Source organism: Nicotiana tomentosiformis, chromosome 5 (assembly GCF_000390325.3).
Source record: "Nicotiana tomentosiformis chromosome 5, ASM39032v3, whole genome shotgun sequence".
Lineage (NCBI taxonomy): Eukaryota > Viridiplantae > Streptophyta > Magnoliopsida > Solanales > Solanaceae > Nicotiana > Nicotiana tomentosiformis.
The window spans coordinates 85,853,831-85,872,431 of NC_090816.1; the positions used below are offsets into that span (position 1 = coordinate 85,853,831).

Sequence of the window (18,601 nt, forward strand, 5' to 3'; positions counted from 1 at the left end):
TCCTTCTCAATTACCATGATCTCACACTGTTAACCCTCCAGACTCCTCGAAGTCTTTTGTTAAGCTTTTTATGAACATTCTGAATCACCAGTCACAATCACATATTCGGCCTCTTACTAGGTAGCAAGTAGTATTTTTTGCAGAAGCTTCATCAACGTCATGCAACCGCTAACCTTCTCACCGGAGATAACCCACCTATGGAATTCCTCACCGACATCTTCCAATGACGCTGCACTAGGTACAACTACCACATAATCAGTAAATTCTCCTAAGCCTATGCTCGCCCACCAGCTGTATAACTTTGTTTCTTCCCCCATCGACATCAATTGAAAGTTCAACAATACCTTCCAAACCCAAAGTCATGTTACATCCGAAACGATAATCAAATTTTCACACCCCTCTTTATTTCCAGTAAACTCCTTTCTGCCATATTCAATCTTTCTTCGTACAGTAACAATCACTCCAAATAAAATCCGTAGGCCAAATCACCTCCCATCACATTTCCCAAACCGTTTTACGCTCTCTCAAAGCACGTGGTTATCTTACCACAGAATCTATATGTTACTTTGCCATTCTCACTTCGGTCAAACCATCTCCTTTAAGCAACTTCTCAACCTCTGCTTCTCATTCTTAGCCTACTAGTACTTCAACCATCGCGAATCACTCCCCGCCATGTCTTTACTCATACTTCGCTACTCAAATGTTGCACAAATCAAAATGTATCTCTGTGGCACCTGAACCAATAAAATGTTACCGACTCTAAGCCTCTTCGAAGATCATCTTTCTCGAGCCATCCACATTAGAAATACCAATTCGATTTTGAACCGCTGCACACAACTATCTCTGGAAACCGCCCCTCAGGCACCATTTCATAACACCCTACTTTGAAGGCAAAATCCAAGAAGACCATAACACCAGCGAACCAAAATGCATTCAAACAAGGACAACGACACCGCATCACATTGAGAATTCCATCACACTCGAAAATGTCAAGTCTTGTTACTTCATCAACCAAACATGGACATCTATAGTCTGATTGCCTTTCCTTTGCTGTAATTAAATGTTGAACCCCTTAATCATGTACTGAGAAATCCTTCCTTCATGCCATTTACTGCCTCAACACATAACGAGCACCTTACCATTACACCAATATTCTGCGATAACTATACATAGACATAGTAGCAATTCGTGCACCATCTCGAAACCATAGAAACTACGGATACTGAGCTGGAATAAAAAAACATCCTTCTGTAAGGTGACGATAATAGCCTGCCCGAAAACGTAGGGAAAAACATCCTGCACCACGTTTATAGTACCACTACAACTCCTCGACGCCCAATTGATAACAGGCGCTTCGCGTCCCATAAGATTGAGTTGGAAGGAAATAAAGGCACAAGCCTCAATGGAATCAAACCGCACGATGAGGAAATCAAGAAGGGAAGTGCTCCTAGCAGCCCTGTAGCCTCTCGAAGATAAGTACACTCGTCACCGTACCGATCCGCAAGACTCTACTAGACTTGCTCATGACTTGTGAGACCTAAGTGAACCTAACGCTCTGATACCAAGTTGTCACGACCCAAAATCTACTACAGGTCATGATGGCACCTAACGCCGCCGTCAGGCAAGCTAATTGTGGTTTACCAATTTAATTACTCATTTTAGCATTTTAAAATAATAATTTTCCTTAATTGAACAATATAAAATACAATTTACAGAGTGAATAAAAATATTTATACGAACCACAACAGTGAACAACCCGTAGGAACCCCCAAAACCCGGTGTCACAGGTGCATGAGTATTAACTAAGAAATATAATAAATTACAACATCTGTCTGGAATACTAGTTAGACAAGAAGATATAAATAACTCTGATGGAGACTCTGTAGGCTTTGAATCATAACATGAGATGCAGCTCATGATAAAGTCCCCGAAATGGCCGCGCCTCTGCGCCCAAAGACCACCGGACATATGTGTCTCTGCACAAAAAATACAGCAAGTGTAGTATGAGTACGTAAATCAACGCGTACCCAGTAAGTATCTAGCCTAACCCTAGAGAAGTAGTGACGGGGGGTAGACATCGACACTTACTAGTGGTCCAATAAGACAGATACAGTAGAAGTAAACAGATGTGAATCAGAGAAGATAAATGTAGTAGAAAGTATAATACGTGGTACAATCCTCCTCTCAACAATAACTCAAACTCTCAGCTACCAGCTACCTCCGCAATCGGAGTATATATATATATATATATATATATATACACACTAGACCTTACCAGATTGGTTATCACAGTTCAATTAGGAAAAACTCACAGATGTGTTGGCTTCTTGCCAATTATTACGCACGATTTCATAAGAGTAATTTATAGAAATATCGAGGTGTACGGCCCGATCCATCATAGTGTGCGCATTGCCGAGGGTCGAACGACATGAACCATAGATGTATCTATCCTTTTTTGAGATGAACGGCCCGATCCCATTATAATAAGAAGCTTTGATGGGTCCTCGAACCCACTCACAAATAGTCATGTGAGTTATAGATTTTTTTAAGGGAACATTTCGATGAGAACGCATAACACAGGAGAATTTCATAGGAGAGTAAAATTAAATTTGCGTCATATCATGAAGCCCGTCAAATCTCTACACTAGCACGCCTATCACTCTACACAAGTCTACTCTCAAGTCGTAATGTAAAATAAGGGAATTTATTTGGCAAGAGACAACTCAAATAGTACAGTTATAGCATGGCGAGAACCTAAGTCTACCCGGACGTAACGTGAATCTGGCTACGTACGGACTCTCGTCACCTGGTGCGTACGTAGCCCCCGCAACTAGTAACACATAACAATTACATCACCTAGGGGTAGGTTCCCCTCTCACAGAGTTAGACAGGAGTCTTACCTCGCTCCAAAGTTCCATAACCGACTCCCAGGCCTCTCTAACACCTCAAACCAAATTCCGTCGATCCAAAACTGTTCAAACAACGTGCAAACCAGTCAAAATACATTCTAATATCCATAATTTTCGAAGCCCATGTGCCCAGATTCCAAATATTTTCGAAGATAAACTTTACCCATAACACCACGAACTAAAATATATAACTTATTCCCAATTCCATGTTCAATTTCGTGGTCAAATTTCAAAAATGCCAAATTCTAGATTTTTCTACCAAAATTCCAAAATTTCCCCAAATTTCCCCCCTTAAATCCACATATAAACCTTACATTTAGCTCACAACAAGTGGAAAATTACTTACACTATGTTACATGATGAAAACTCCTCAAAATCGCCCAAGAACCGAGCTCCAAAAATACAAAACGAAATGGGGAAAAATACCAAGTTCGACCCCTTTATAATTTGCCCAGTTTTGCTTCTGCGGCCAATTGTGTGCATCTGCGACGTCGCTTCTGCGACACCATCATCGCTTTTGCGAAGCCCCCTGCCCAGTCGCACTCTCGCACATAAGGAAATAATTCTGCTTGTGCACCTTCACAGGTGCGAGTCTTCCTTGCGCATCTGCTAAGCCAGCAGCTTCTGTGCTGGAGATTTCCGCTTCTGAGTGTCCGCTTTTGCGGACCTTTCTCCGCTTCTGCGCGCCTTCACCTCAGCCCTCATTCTGCTTCTGCGGTCTTTGCATCGCACATGTGACCACATGCCACCTTCTCCAGGTCCTCTTTTGCGCCCAAATGCTCGCTTTTGCGAGCTCGCACCTGCGGTCAGAGCTCCGCAGGTGCGTTTACACTAGTAGAGCCCAGCCTTTAGAAATCTCACATCTTCAACTTTTGATCCGTTAACCATCCAGAATCAACCCGAGGCCCCCGGGACCTCGACCAAATATACCAACCAATCCTATAATACAATACGAACTTAATCGAACCTTCAAGTCACATCAAACAATGCTAAAACTACGAATCGCACCCGAATTCGAGATTAGGGAACTTTAGAACTTCAAACTTCTACATTCGATGCCGAAATCTATCAAATGAAGTCCGATTGACCTCAAATTTTGTACACAAGTCATAATTGACATTACGGACTTACTCCCACTTCCAGAATTGGAATCCGGCCCAATATCAAAAAGTCCACTCCCGGTCAAACTTTTCAAAAATTATTCAATTTCCAACTTTCGCCAATTGACGCCGAAATAACCTACGGACCTCCATATCAGCATCCGGACACGTTCCTAAGACCAAAATCATTATACGAGTGTGTTGAAACCTTCAAATTCCGATTCCGAGGTCATTTACTCAAAAGTCAACCTTAGTCAATTCTTCCAACTTAAAGATTTTGAAACTAGAATTTTCTTTCCAAATCAATCCAGAACTTCCCGAAATTCAATTTCGACCACACGTACAAGTCATAATACCTGAAGTGAAGCTACTCAAGACCTCAAACCGCCGAACGACGCGCTAAAGCTCAAAACGATCGGTCGGGTCATTACATAAGAATTAAGGCATACTCCATTCCTAGATTCGGTCCAATTATAGACACGTTCTTGAATTTTATGTTCCCTCCGTCCAAATTTATGTGAAGGTGTTTGGATTTCAATAGTCAAACGAATTATTTTTTTTTTTTTTTATAGATAATTTTAATTATTGATAATTTTGATTATAGTATTTGTTTTTACGTAGTTTTCATATATGAAAATTTTATTTCGAAAAACTAAATTTTTTATGTTCAAATACAATGTCAAAATTAAGAAGTTTGAATCTCGAAAAGCAAAAAGTATCACATAAATTGAAACAAAATTGAAACAAAAGAAATAATTACTAAAATTCTGCTACGATCAAAATAATCTGACAGATATACTACATACTATCATGGTGCTTGATTTTGTCGCCACTCTTGAAAATCATCAGAGTTGGACATATTGCTTTTTTTAAAGTTGTAATCTTTTTATTACATTTTTCTGGTTTTATATTTCCATTCCTAAACATATTTTATACCAAATTATAATATAGACCTCTCCGTCTTTAACGTGAACAAATGAATGGAAAAAACTACACAAAGATCAAACTCTTCTCTCTTTTTTAATCTCCAAAATAGACCAAAGGAAAGAAACTAAATCAGAAACTTATTATGGTACTAATATATGGATTTTAAACTGAATCAACATATGAAAGGAAAGAAAAATCAAAATCATACTACAGCGAGTACTAAGTAATGAAAATTCGCTTATTTGTCGCACATGAAAGTAGTCGATAATGAAAAAAAATACAATTTTATTGACATGAAAAAAAAAAGAAAAAGATTTTGAATCCTTGTATCTTTGTCAGCCACAAACAACGTTATAACTATCCAACAAATCAATAAATCACAACAAAAGTAGCACGCATTACGCATAAAAGGTTAAACAAAAAAGCCATGTCACGGAGGAATTTTTAAAAAAATGTTTCATTTTCCCCTTACTTACCAGGAGTCTTTAACACATATGGTTCGTGTGTTGTTGTTGCTAGAATGTTGATGTTACCGAAACAAATGTGCTACGTTGTTTTTGCTGGTACTTTGGTGTTATCAAATAAAAATATTTATCAACTTTGGTAGAAAGGTAATATCAAAAGAATAAAAAGTCACGATTAATTTATTTGGATTTGGGAGGTAGCGATTTATTTTTTTTAGATTTGAGAAGTGATGATCTGTTACTTTTAGCTTTGTTATTTGAATGGTTGTGACTATTAATGAAGGGGTATGAAGCACTGGTTTGGGGTTGTTTGTAGCGTTAGTTATTTTCTTAATTTTATAAATAAATTATTTAGGCTAGGGAAAAGATCAAAAAATGACTTTTTGGTATTCGAAATGGATCAATTATAACCCCCGTTTAAATTTGAATCCAAAAATGACCCTACCGTTATAAAATGGGTCTAATAATGCCCTTGTGTTATTCAAAATAGATCAATAATGCCCTGGAATTTTATTTTTTTTAAAAATGCTTTTAAAAACTGAAAAATATATATTCTGTAAAAACTAGAAAAAGAAAATAATTTGCAAAATATATATTTTTAAATCTTTTTAGTTTTTTTAAAGTATTTATTTTGTAAAAACTGGAAAAAAAAAATTTTAAAAAAAACTGGAAAACAAAAACCGTTATATGTCAGTTTAGTCGGTTTTTAAATATTAATTTACAGTTATATGTCAGTGTAAATGAATATTTAAAAATCGACTAAAGCGACATAATAGTACCGTGCCGAACCGATTTTTAGGTTTTTTTTAATAAAACCGTATGTTTTTATATAAATCTATAATTGTACCGATAATTATGGTAGATTTTTTATTTTATAAAAATAAATCGAAAATATATTGAACCGTCAAATTGAAAAAAAAAATATTTTGCAAAATATTTTGAATATGTCAGTTTAGTCCACTGCTTTAGGAGAGTTTTTTTTTCAGTTTTTTTAAAAAATATTTTTTTTTTATTTTTTACAAAACAAATACTTTAAAAAAACTGAAAAGACTTAAAAATATATATTTTGCAAATTCCTTTCTTTTTCTAGTTTTTACAGAATATATATTTTTCAGTTTTTAAAAGCATTTTAAAAAAAAAATTCCAGGGCATTATTAAACCCATTTTATAACGGCAAGGTCTTTTTGGATTCAAATTTCAACGGGGGTTATAATTGATCCATTTCGAATACCACAAGGTCATTTTTTGGCCTTTTCCCTTTAGGCTATTTAGAAGGACAATTTAGTAATTCAACTTTTAACTTTTGAGATTCCCACTTTTCTAATAATACTAGATCTAGTGTAGGTGTGTTGCACGTGTAATGTGCGTTATGCACAAAAGAGTATATTTTAATTAGGTAGAATAAAAACTAATTAAGCATAATAGTAATTGATGATTTGGTATACAACTTGACACATGAAAGGATTTATATAGAGTAAATTTATGTGCAGGTAATAGACAAGAAAAATTTACAAAATAATAAAAACTTCTACCAAAATAGAAGTCACAACTGCTCGTGGAGAATCTAATACTACAAAATTTCCTAATCTAGACAATTTAATAACAAATAAAGTCATTTAATGAGAGTTGAACGAAGTTGTGAAAGTCTAGGAAAACATTTATTAACTCTTCTAGAGTAAGAAAATATTACCGGCATAATTTCAGTAACAAAAGAAGTCAATTACTACTCCAAAGAGTAAAGAGAATTTAACCAAGTCCAATAGAGATAAAGTCATTCTAGAGTAAGAAAATTTTACCGGAATAATTTCAGTAACAAAAGAAGTCAATTACTACTCCAAAGAGTAAAGAGAATTTAACCAAGTCCAATAGAGATAAAGTCATTTAATGAGAGTGAACGAAGTAGCGAAAGTTTAGGAAAACATTTTCCTAGTGTAAGAAATGCCAAAACAAATTTTACCAAATAATTAAGGCATAATTTTAATAACAAATAGTTGAGGCAAAATTTACCAAATAATCTCGTGAGCCTTCCTGGATTGTTAATAACATGGGAATAATCAAATTAATTAAATGAATATTTCTAAATATTAATGAAATACTTAAATTACTATATTGTCCAATGTGAATTCTGTGTTTTAAAGAGTAAAAAAGGCGAACGACATTTCGCTAAGGGCTTTCGTGCTTTTAATATAGTGTGTATGTGTGTATATATATATATATATATATATATATATATATATATATATATATATATATATATATATATATATATATGGTTTTTTTTTGTTGGAAAAACAAAGAAAACCAAATACCAAAATTTGTGAGACAAATGATTAATACTTCTAATCTAAACCAAATTTTGGGAGGAAAAGGATTAATACTCCTAACATGTACCAAATTTTAGGAGGAAAAGGGTTTTGGCAAAATTGCGGAGGGATACTACAAGAATACTAAATTGAAAGGTATCGTCATATCAAATCAAAAGGATTTAAAATTTTAGGAGTTCTTATATATTTTAAATAAGGAAACATTTCTAGTAAAAAGATTTAGTTAGATTTTAAAGTCCTATTATGGAATTGATTAAATGACTATTCCTAAATATTAGGAAATAAGTTAAAATGACGAACGACATTTCGCTAAGGGCCTTCGTGCTTTTAGTATAGTGTAGATAGTATATAATATAGTATAGATAAGTAGGTTATTTAAATTATTTAGAAGGATATTTAGGTAATTTAACTTTTAAGTTTTGGGGTTCCCATTTTTAATATAGTATAGATAGATATAGATAACCCAATATAGGTCTAATTTTCGGACAAATTAAGGTCCAAAAGAATATGCCCATCCCCAATTGACCCCAGAAGCCCAAAACCAAACGACCCAACAGGTCTGCCCCAGTCCACGACCCGTTACACCCGACCCGACCTATTTAAATCCCAGCCGTTGATCAAAATTGATCAACGGCTCACAACATTTCCCGCTTTCTCCTTATATCCCCTTAGCCCAAAACCTTAGCTCATTCTCATCCCACAGCCGCCCTCAAACATTCCCTTTCGTATCTCAAAACTAAACCCTAGCGGCGGTAACTTTCTCGCCCTTTTCTTTGCATTCCCCCCACGAGCCAAGATTTCTTTACCTTTTCTGAGTACTTACCACTTAAATATGGTAATAATGGTTATTGTTCCGTCTATGGAAAGTATATTTCAAAAGAATCGAGCCCAAATGGACTCGATCTTAAAGATTCTGTGAGACTCCGGCTAGATGCTTCAAGGGATACGGAGTATCTCTCCTATTAGGGTGTATCTCCATCGATTCCTGCTTGATTAAGGTTTGCCTTACTGGTTACCCTAATCCGATTTGAAATTGGTTTGCATGTGGTCTTTTCCCTTATTCTATATGATTAATCTTCTTTCCTTATTCTGTATGATTGGTCTTCTTTCCATTTTTGTTTACCTGTTATTAACACTATATAAACCCCTTCCCCGTATTCCCCTAAGGACGGAACTACTGTTATTCTCTTACTCTCACTCTCACTCATTCTATACTATTCTGAAACGTTAGATTTTTGCCGGCTGAAAGCCAAGGCCACCGAAATTCGCTCAATTGACCTTCCCAGTGGGAGCACTGCTCGGGGCTCGTTTGAAGCTCCTGTGAACTCTGACGCATTGGGGGTTTGGGTCCTGTTGTTCTCTCTTTGCTATTGATACTCAAGTTGTTACTGGCACTTGGTTTTCTCCTTCCTTTGCTTGTTAAACTTGCAAACTGGTAAGTATTTAGACCTTTGCAATTCTGTTTTTCCTACTTGTGTTCATGCCTCTGAATATCTATTATTTGAACTCTTAAAAACTGATATGATACTGTGTCGAATTTGTTTTGCATTTGTTCTGCAATCCTTCATCAAAACTTGTATAAGTCTACATATGTTCATTCAGTGTATTCAATTTGGAAGATTTTTGGTTGTTATGCTTGTTTGAGACTATCATGTTTATGCATGCTTGAATTCCTATATTGGCCGTTTGATATTGAATCCTTTCTTACGCCTTACCTTGAACTTTTGTACTGAAACCCCTTAGGAAACTATGTTCCTGCTTAGAATTACATTAGTGAGTCCCTTCCTACTGAATCCTTTTTGCATAACCTACTATTTCTCTACAAATTGACCCTTGACAATCACATGTGACAATACTGTCTAAATGTTTAGCCTAATATGCTCCCTTGCCATTGCTAAACTTTAATGTATTTTCATTATATGTGATCAACCTGAATACTTTCTGACCATCTTAAGCCTGCTTAGCCTATTATGTTTATGTAGTTGAGTACTTATGTCTGCTGCTCGTTATGAGTCCATGCCTTGCTTTAGATTCTTGTGAGAAATTAATTCATGCTCAGAATTTGTTCAAATGAATTAATTCATGTTGAATCTTTCATGTACAATATGATACTTTCTTAGAGTCAATTCATGAGAAATCTACATGCCAATACTATCCCAACTAGGTCTCTCTGTTGTTTGTAAACTCTAATGTTGTGTTATCATTATGTGCTCACTGATTGATTAAGACTTCTAGGATGCATTGCAATATATTTAGCCTATTCTTCCTATATGGTCAACCGGGATAAGTCATGATACTTGTTTGACATGTTAGTCTGGAGTTGATATGTTTTCACCTACCATGAGTCCTTGTGTTTTTCTTCAAGATTTTGAGCCTTTGTGTTATGACTGATATCTGTCTGACACTCAATATGTTAAGTTTCTCATGTTTAAGTGAGTGCTTCCTTATGTCCACTGGTCTGTTTGTTATTCTACTTGGCTACGAGTTAGCTGTAATGATGTCTTCATTAGGCTCTCATGTTTAAGGCCTTTCTGTATAACTGCTCCTTACTTGTGTTCGTGATTATGGCTCCGCTAAATTTCCTTGTTAAGTCTTTTATGTCTAAATCCCCCTTTAGGTTAATTCTGAACCATGCTTTACTTGAAAAATCTACTTAACTTTGGCTTGCTATCTCTTAACTTGTTTTCTGGAAAATATAACTTGTATCTATCATGTGTGTGTTATGCCTGCTCAGACCTTGTGTAATCCTGCCTGTGTGCCTTTGGTTTAGAAAGTTTCTGTTTCTATGTTAGCTACAACCTTAAGAGCTAAGTGCGTAATCGACTTAGTATATAGCTTATCACTTGTATGGTTAATTTGATGGGTAAGCAAGGCATTGGTTTGAGCCTTATTGCTGGGCCAGTTTACTGCTGAGAGCTGCAGCATATTGATAGCTAGCCGGAGTATGGGCTTTCTTATCTTCATGAGGCTCTAAGTTTGGTTGAAAGCCCAAGAGTGTCCTTGATTTGATTTGTATCTATGTTGGGCCTGTAACTGTCTTAGCTGGCATGTGTTCATTATTTGAGCTTGTATTACTATATTTGGGCCTGTAATAACTTATAATAACAACAGCTAGGAATTATTGAAATGTGGGGGGCTGGGATACTTTAATTCTCGCATGAAAGGGTAGAAAACATACTTATAGGATCTAAAAGCTTCATTTGCTAGTTGCTCAACATGCTCTATTTCTATGTATTGTTAGATAGCATGCCTATAGGATCTCGTTTGAGTAATCAAGAACTGTTTACATTGATACCTCTTGCAATTATGTGGCCCATCTAAAGAAATCATGCATGTAGGACTTCAATATGGTTAATTGAAATTACTGCTACTGCTATTCTCGTCACACTGCTGCCTTAGATACCATTCCTGTAGGAATAAAATGAAGCAAATGTATGTTCTCAATTACTTTTCTAGATGTCATGCCTATAGGAGTTTGCTACTCATTTAGAAATCATGTCTATAGGATCCAAGACGAATAACTATGCGCTTTCAATGATCCCACAGGCCAGTCATTAGTCACGTAAAGATCATACATATATGGTTTTAATGAACCATCTGTTAACATTAGCAGTTTATAGGATCTTATGTCAACTCTTGAATCAATCAACTACATAGAAATCGTGCTTTTAAGTCTTGCGCCATTCAATAATGCCCCAATTTTAAATCTGCCTACCTACAACTGTTCACTTCATAATTTGGAACACTGTTTGCATAAGCTCATGACTGTTTGCGTGCACTTGTGCCTTTGTGTGGAGGTCAATTTGAGCCTTTAATTGTTAACTATATGCAATCCTAATTGTTTTGATTATGCGCCTAGTTTTATCATTTTTAAGCATCCTAAGTGAAGTCTATAACTACCAAAGTAGTATGTCCAAAGCCTCTTGGACCATAGGCATGAGACGGGTAAATCACACATAGGACGCAGTATAGAATTGAACTAGAACGCTTTAGGTAAACAACTTTAGGATAGTAATTTAGTAGCAGGAGATGATAGTCTGTGCCTGCTGAATCATATGAGTAACCCTTTCCTTTAAGGAAGTTTCAAAGTATTATTTATGTTGCACAGGGTGATCCTTTAGGCTAAAAAACTTAGGACCCCTCCCTCCGGTTATTATTTGCACGCTTGTTTGAACTTAGGCTATATCTTGTAATCTTCAAGGATTGTACAACTATTTATTAATAATAATCCGCTTTATTTCTTACGTACAATTTGTTTTGTCTTGTAAATTTAAACTCCATACTCTTCTTTAACTTATATGATCACATAGGATAATTATAATTCAACAATCCCACATAGTATTAAATTCAGCCGAGACCCATAGTTGTGGACCTTGATGAGTGCCTAATCCCTTCTTCTTGAGGTAGTTTGAGCCCTTACCTGATCTTCGGTGACGTAGACTAGCTAAAATAGAGTTATTTACAAATAGGTGCCCTAATGCACCTTAAAATCGTTAGGTGGTGACTCTTCTCTTTTAATACCCATTTTAAAGGAGGTATCACACGTCAAAACCCGTTTTCGCGAGAAAATAGGACGCGATAGCATGGCTACTCTACTGGGGATATACTTAGGCTCTTACCATAAAGAATTTTGCTTGTGTGGATTATTGAATTATTTGACTTCTTTCATGCACCTTCCTCTTCCCACCCCCTTTATTTGCTTGAAATTGCTATATCATGAACCTCCCTTCCCTATCTCCTTTATTTGCTTCATATAATTACGTTTCTCAAATTTTTATGACCCATGCTAACTATTTCCCTTGTCTTTATTTTCCCTTTTTCTCTTTCTTATTTTATAGCATTATTTATTATTGCATATATGTGTTTTTCACCGTGTAAATTACTTGGCTACATGCTATTATTTTTCGCATAAATTATGCTTTCAACATCATACTCCACTTATGCCTATTATCAATGTAGTAGCGCTTGATGAGTGTCCGCCATTTTCGTAAAAATCCTTGTCAAATTGGAAAGGCTTATTTGCGGTAGACTAATCAATCAGTAGTGTAGTCGACGGTCCCGTGCCATTCCCTCTCAAGTAGTCCACTTGAGAGTATCAGTCTAGACCCTTCTAGAAGCCTACTCTGATCGAAATGTGCATGCATCATGTTATAACCTAGGATGGATTAAACGTCCATGGAATATTAATCCGTTTCGATAAGCCTTGTCCAAAGTCCAAAGGGATATCCACGATTCTGATAGACGCATTCATGCTTTACATTACTTGGAGAAAATATGCAAACGTGTTGACTGTTATTGCGTAATTAATCAAATCAGGAGGGGGAAGGGCTAACCCTTTTTTTATGCAGAAAATGTGGCATGAAATTCTCAGGTTCGACATGGTCCAGAACATCCCACTGATGTTGATTGATTGGTGGAACAACATCGCACCGTGTGACAGGAATCATGTAAGAAGGGTACTGGCTTGCTACTCAACATGGGCGACTTTGGGAATGTGATCGATGGTGCCAAGAAGGTGAGGCCTGGAAAAGTTCCATCCGGGACCAAGTAGAATAGGAGGGTTTTCTTTTATTGTTTTATAGCTAGATTTTGTTTAGATTTGATGTAATAAGGCTCTATGCCATTAGTGATTCTATAGTATTATTTCGATTTATCAATAGATTGGTTTGATTTATTCTCGCGTTAATGGGATGAAGCAACGTTGCTTAGGCATCATATTCCAGAGGAAACAAGGTCGCTTAGGCCTACCTCGGGTGCAACGAAGTCCCCAAATTAGGACACGAACCATTACATGCCTTATGTGTTATCTGTTTAAATACTGCAAGATTCTTTTATTTCGTATTACTGACTTGGCCACCTTTTGTTTTTCTCTCTTTTTGATTATTCCCATTCCCAAAGGTTGGTTCGTGCATTCTAGCAATGTCAACATATCACACTAAATCTAGAGGTCCTCCACCTCCACCCCCTCTCAAAGATATCAAAAGCAAGGATAAAGGAAAGATGGACGATTTGAGTGGCAACAGTAAAGACAATGCTCCCATGGCAGAGAATGTGGAGACTTCATATGGAAGAAGTACACCAGGGAAGAACGAACTAGTTCTACGATTATTGGACCGCTGCACCATCTCGGGCTCACCGAGCACCCGGGTAGCTTTGGCAGAACTAGCATGATTTCCCTTTATAATCTATTTTCTGGCCTTTAAGACATTCAGTATTTTCTTTTGAAATAAATACTCGAGATATCGAGTCATGTTTTTCTGACCTTTTTTTAGTTTTAATTAATGCATCACTTCTTTTTGTTTATTTATATTATTATCTCTATGCATTCATTTAGCATAATTATTACCTATCCTGTTGAATCTACGACTGTGACGTGTAATGAGACAACGCAACATGAGAAAAGTGACTCAGAAGATAGGGAAAATGATATAATACCTGAGGAAATTGTCAAAGAAGTAGAGGATTTTGAGAACAAACCAAAGTCCAATCTATAGGAAACTGAGGCAGAAGATAGGGTGATGTCGTGCCATGTTATGTGAGTAAAAGTACGAAGGGTGATGCCGTTCCATTGCATTTATATTATCATACTTTTGTGTTATTTCGAGTTAATGGCACGAAGGGTGTTTCCGTGCAAGTGAGGATGAGGGACATGCATTATGTTGTGATATTCTTTTTCTTGCAGATATCTTCGTGCCTTTACCTTGAATTGTTACTGTCGTACTTACTGTTCTTATGTGACTTGTCGTCACTGTTCTGTCTTTATTCTCTATCTCAATTGCTGTTGTGTTGCCCATGCCTTCTACTTGCTTAACTTGTAAATATCATGCCTACTTCCTGCTGGTATAATTGCATCCATGTCATATCTGTTTTGTTGCACTTAGGTACAGGTCTTCTTCCATGTTAGTCATTCATGTCTCTACTTGTTAACCTATAAAGATCATGTGTCCCCTTTCTTATTTGTTATATCTATATTCATGCCTCCACCATGCTAGTTAGTTGAAGTTACATTCCTTTTCCTAATTATTGTCATTACCTTTATGCTTTCCGCCTAGTCTGTTACTGATGTCCTTATGTACATTTTCGTTCATTATTACTACTTGCGTAATTCCTACTTTGTCATTTCTGTTATCGGTATTTCTGCCCTTCGGTTGGTACAGTTTTACACATATTTGGTGAGGATGAGATCTATGCACGAAGGGTGTAGCCGTGCAGTTGAATTTGATGTCTTGAGTGTTTCTCTCACACTATGAAAGTTTTGAGGTGGTTATTGTGGTCATTGGGTTTCGCTCTAAGGAAAGGATTGGTCGAGATATTAGAAACTGTTGGATTGTGATCTCCTCTAGTACTCTGTTATTGCTTTGTACATTCGTTCGTGTGCTCTATTCTGTTATACTGTAGTATAGTTCTATTGTTAGTTACATTACAAATTTTATCAGTGAGCATCTTTTAACTAAAAAGTCTCGTCATTACTTCGACGAGGTTAGGCAAAATACTTACTAGGTACATGGGGTCGGTTGTACTCATACTACACTTATACACCTTGCGTGCAGACTTTTAGAGCGGAGCTGCTGGTGATGTCGGGAGCTGGCTCTGAAGATGTTCGTGTATTTCGGATATGGCTGCCACTTGTCCTTGGTGGCTTTAGATTTTGTTAATCTGTTATGTAGCTTTCAAACAGACCGTGTAATTATTTGTATCAACTTTGTAAATTCTAAGTCATAGAAGCTCATGATTTGTACTACCAGTTCTTGGGGTAATTTGTAAAAGTTCAGATAATTTTTCATTATTTTCTTACAAATTTCATTTGGATTGTATTGTTTGTTAGTTGGCTTACCTAGCGGGTCGAGTTAGGTGCCATCACGACTAGTGATTTTTGGGCTGTGATACTCGGGCTCTAATTCGAACATCCCCACAAGTGTAATAACATCATATAAACTCGCCCGCAAGCTTAAATCATCGAAATAACATCTAAAATTGAGAATCGATCATCAAAACTCGAGATTTTCAAAGTTTAAACTCAATTTTCCAACTTTTCACTTCAAGCGCCAAAGCAGCCTCGGGTCACCCGGGAGCCCGACCAAACATGCGTACAAGTCCAAAATCATCACATGAACTTACTGAAATCGTCAAAACACCGATCCAAGGTCGTTTACCAAAAACATTGACCGTGGTTAACTCTAGACATTTTCAAAGTCAAAAATGATATTTTTTTAAAAAATTCACATTTAAACTTTTTGAAAATTGACACGCACCACGCACCACGCACGCAAGTTATAAATCATCAAATTGTGCGATGAAGAGTCTCGAAACACATAAAAGGGAACTAGTACTCAAAATGACCTATCATGTCATTACAATATGGTATCTTTTTTTATTTTTAGATTGCTATTATTACCTACTGTTTGATTGCTATCTTTCACTTTGATCTTTTAAATATCTTGTTATTGTTACTACTTGTTGTCACTAATATTTTTTTAATTTTTCTTTAGTTGAAGGTCTATCGAAAATAGCTTCTTTGTCTTCTCATGGTAGGGTTAAAGTATGTGTACACGCTACCCTCCCAGACCCTATTTTTAGAAATTCACTGATTTGTTGTTGTTGTACAATTTAGCAATAACATAGATTTATTAATTTATCATAACATCATAAGTTTACGCATCATGTTTGTTGCACAAGTAAAATAACATATTAATACTTTTTTTATATTAAATAGTTTTTTATAGATGGACAAGTAAATAAATTTTTATGTGCAAACAAATACATATGCGTATAAGAAAATAATTTTATTTTATATGTTACTGGATATCGAAAATACTCCTTTTTAAGAAAAAATTTAATAATTATAAATTGATAACTAATATGATCAAGAATATTTATCCACCCATGAATATAATAAATTCATGATTTGTTTTATTTTTTGAATAACAAAGAATATGTATGAGTTTAGAAAGTATTTTTTAAAATAAATATTTGTACTAATTAATGCTAGAAGAAAAAACTAGTAAAATACGAAGTTGTTCCAAAAAATGTTTCTCACATATTTAAAATGGAAGAGACAGAGTGTAAAAGCAATAGTTTATTTGAAACATAAGAATAGTTTTTTTTTTTTTGAAAAATCACCTATTAATTGGAGATTGTAATTGCTCTCTCTCTCACATCAAATTTGATGTGACCAAAAATTATTTGACCTGACAAACAATCCAAAATTATGTATCTGTACCCAATTATACTCGAATCTAATTATAAGGTATCCTTTAAATATACTCTTAATATGTTTCCTTTTTTATAACTTGCGGAATTATTAGGAAAATCTTTATACTTTTGAAACAAAAATAAATTTTGTCTTTCTTGAAAAAAATGTCTTTTTTATTTACATTTTGGTATAGTTAGAAATGGAAATTTTTATGTTTCCTTCTTAAAAAAATATTTTCCTCGTTTATTTACATTTTGAATTTTTTAACTTGAAAGCAATTACGTAGATTCCTTCTTGAAAAGGCATTTTTCTTTATTTACTTAGATTTTGGCAATCGAAGACAGTCCAATTCTTTCTTAAAAAGGTGTTTTCTTCTTTTCTTATTTTGGGAATTTTAGGAATGTGTTTTAATGTTTTACTTTCTTTTTATTTCTTTTGTGAATTTTAGAAATACTCCTTTTCTTTAAATATAAATTAATTCATTCCTGGAAAGTACCAAGTTAATTTAATTTCATGTAGGAAAACGAAACATCTTTGCTTCTTTATAAAGAATTACAGTAGCCAATTTACCTCTAGATTTTGAAATTAATTTATCTTTCATCTATATATTGCGGTTTTATAAATTCATTCTACATTCTAACAAGTTCGTTTTTTTTCCTATTGCTCTTAAGAAGCACAATAAGTGACTTGTATTTTACTAAATTTTAGCAAATCCCGGATGTCGTAAATCATATTACAAAATTGGACGAGAATAAAGATAGAGTCCCATTCTACATATTAATACCATTATCAATGAGGGTTCAAGTCCCTCTATCTCCAAAAAGACTATTTCAATCCCAACTATTTATCTGACCCCCCTTTTTTAGCTTTACCAAATGTTTTTTTTATCTTTTTCATTAGCTTTATTCTTGTAGAAATGAGTTTGATCGTAAATAATTTTCTCTTATCACAAGTCTTGTTATATATATATGATACACATAAAAATAAACAGATTTGAGCAAGAAATCCTTAGTTGAGTGATTGTTTAACAATATCATTACTCATACTGAAACTTAAAAATTTACAGATAGGGAAAGGTAAATTTGCAAGGATTCTTAATTAAATTTCAAAGGTTTTTGGAGGTTAGATGCGTCAATGAGAATAATGTAATGACAATGCATCTCATAATCATGCAACAATGCGTAATGCTTAATGGTTAATATATAATATTGTCTTTATTATAAAAAAGAGAGAATAATATTCAATTCTTAAAATCCTCATGGATTATCTAATCTTAATTTATTATTGAATTATTAACTTCCCATTTATGACAATAGTTAATTTTCCGTTACCATGATGAAATCAAAAGTAAGATCAACACACTTAATTAATTTCATGTGTCTAAGAAGTTTAAACAATTTTGATTGAAACTAATTCGTATTTAAAGAGCACATTCATATCTAGTGTTTTCTAAACAGATAAATAAAATATACTTTACGTCCAAAAGAAGACGTGAGTCATATCCGAAATTAGAATTTGATTGTTTTTGCAAAGCGTAATTTAACCTTTTGAAATTTATAGGGCCAGGATTTTGAAATGGAATTCCATTTATTTTAGACCATTACAACAAAGTCAGTAATTACGTGTCTGTTCCAAATAACATAAACAAAACACTAATCATAAATGATTGAAATATATCATATTT

General features: G+C 34.9%; 1 long non-coding RNA gene across 2 annotated transcripts; it reads left to right on the forward strand.

The window, feature by feature from the left end:
• Window positions 1–8,433: 8,433 nt before the first annotated feature.
• On the forward strand, window positions 8,434–14,027 carry LOC138891813 (uncharacterized). Of its 2 annotated transcripts, XR_011408143.1 has the most exons (4): window positions 8,434–8,722; window positions 8,956–9,159; window positions 13,073–13,239; window positions 13,623–14,027. It is a non-coding gene; the product is annotated as an uncharacterized lncRNA (long non-coding RNA). The 2 variants fall into 2 exon arrangements; XR_011408142.1 differs by lacking the exon at window positions 13,623–14,027 and having other exon boundaries at window positions 13,073–13,592.
• Window positions 14,028–18,601: the final 4,574 nt, after the last annotated feature.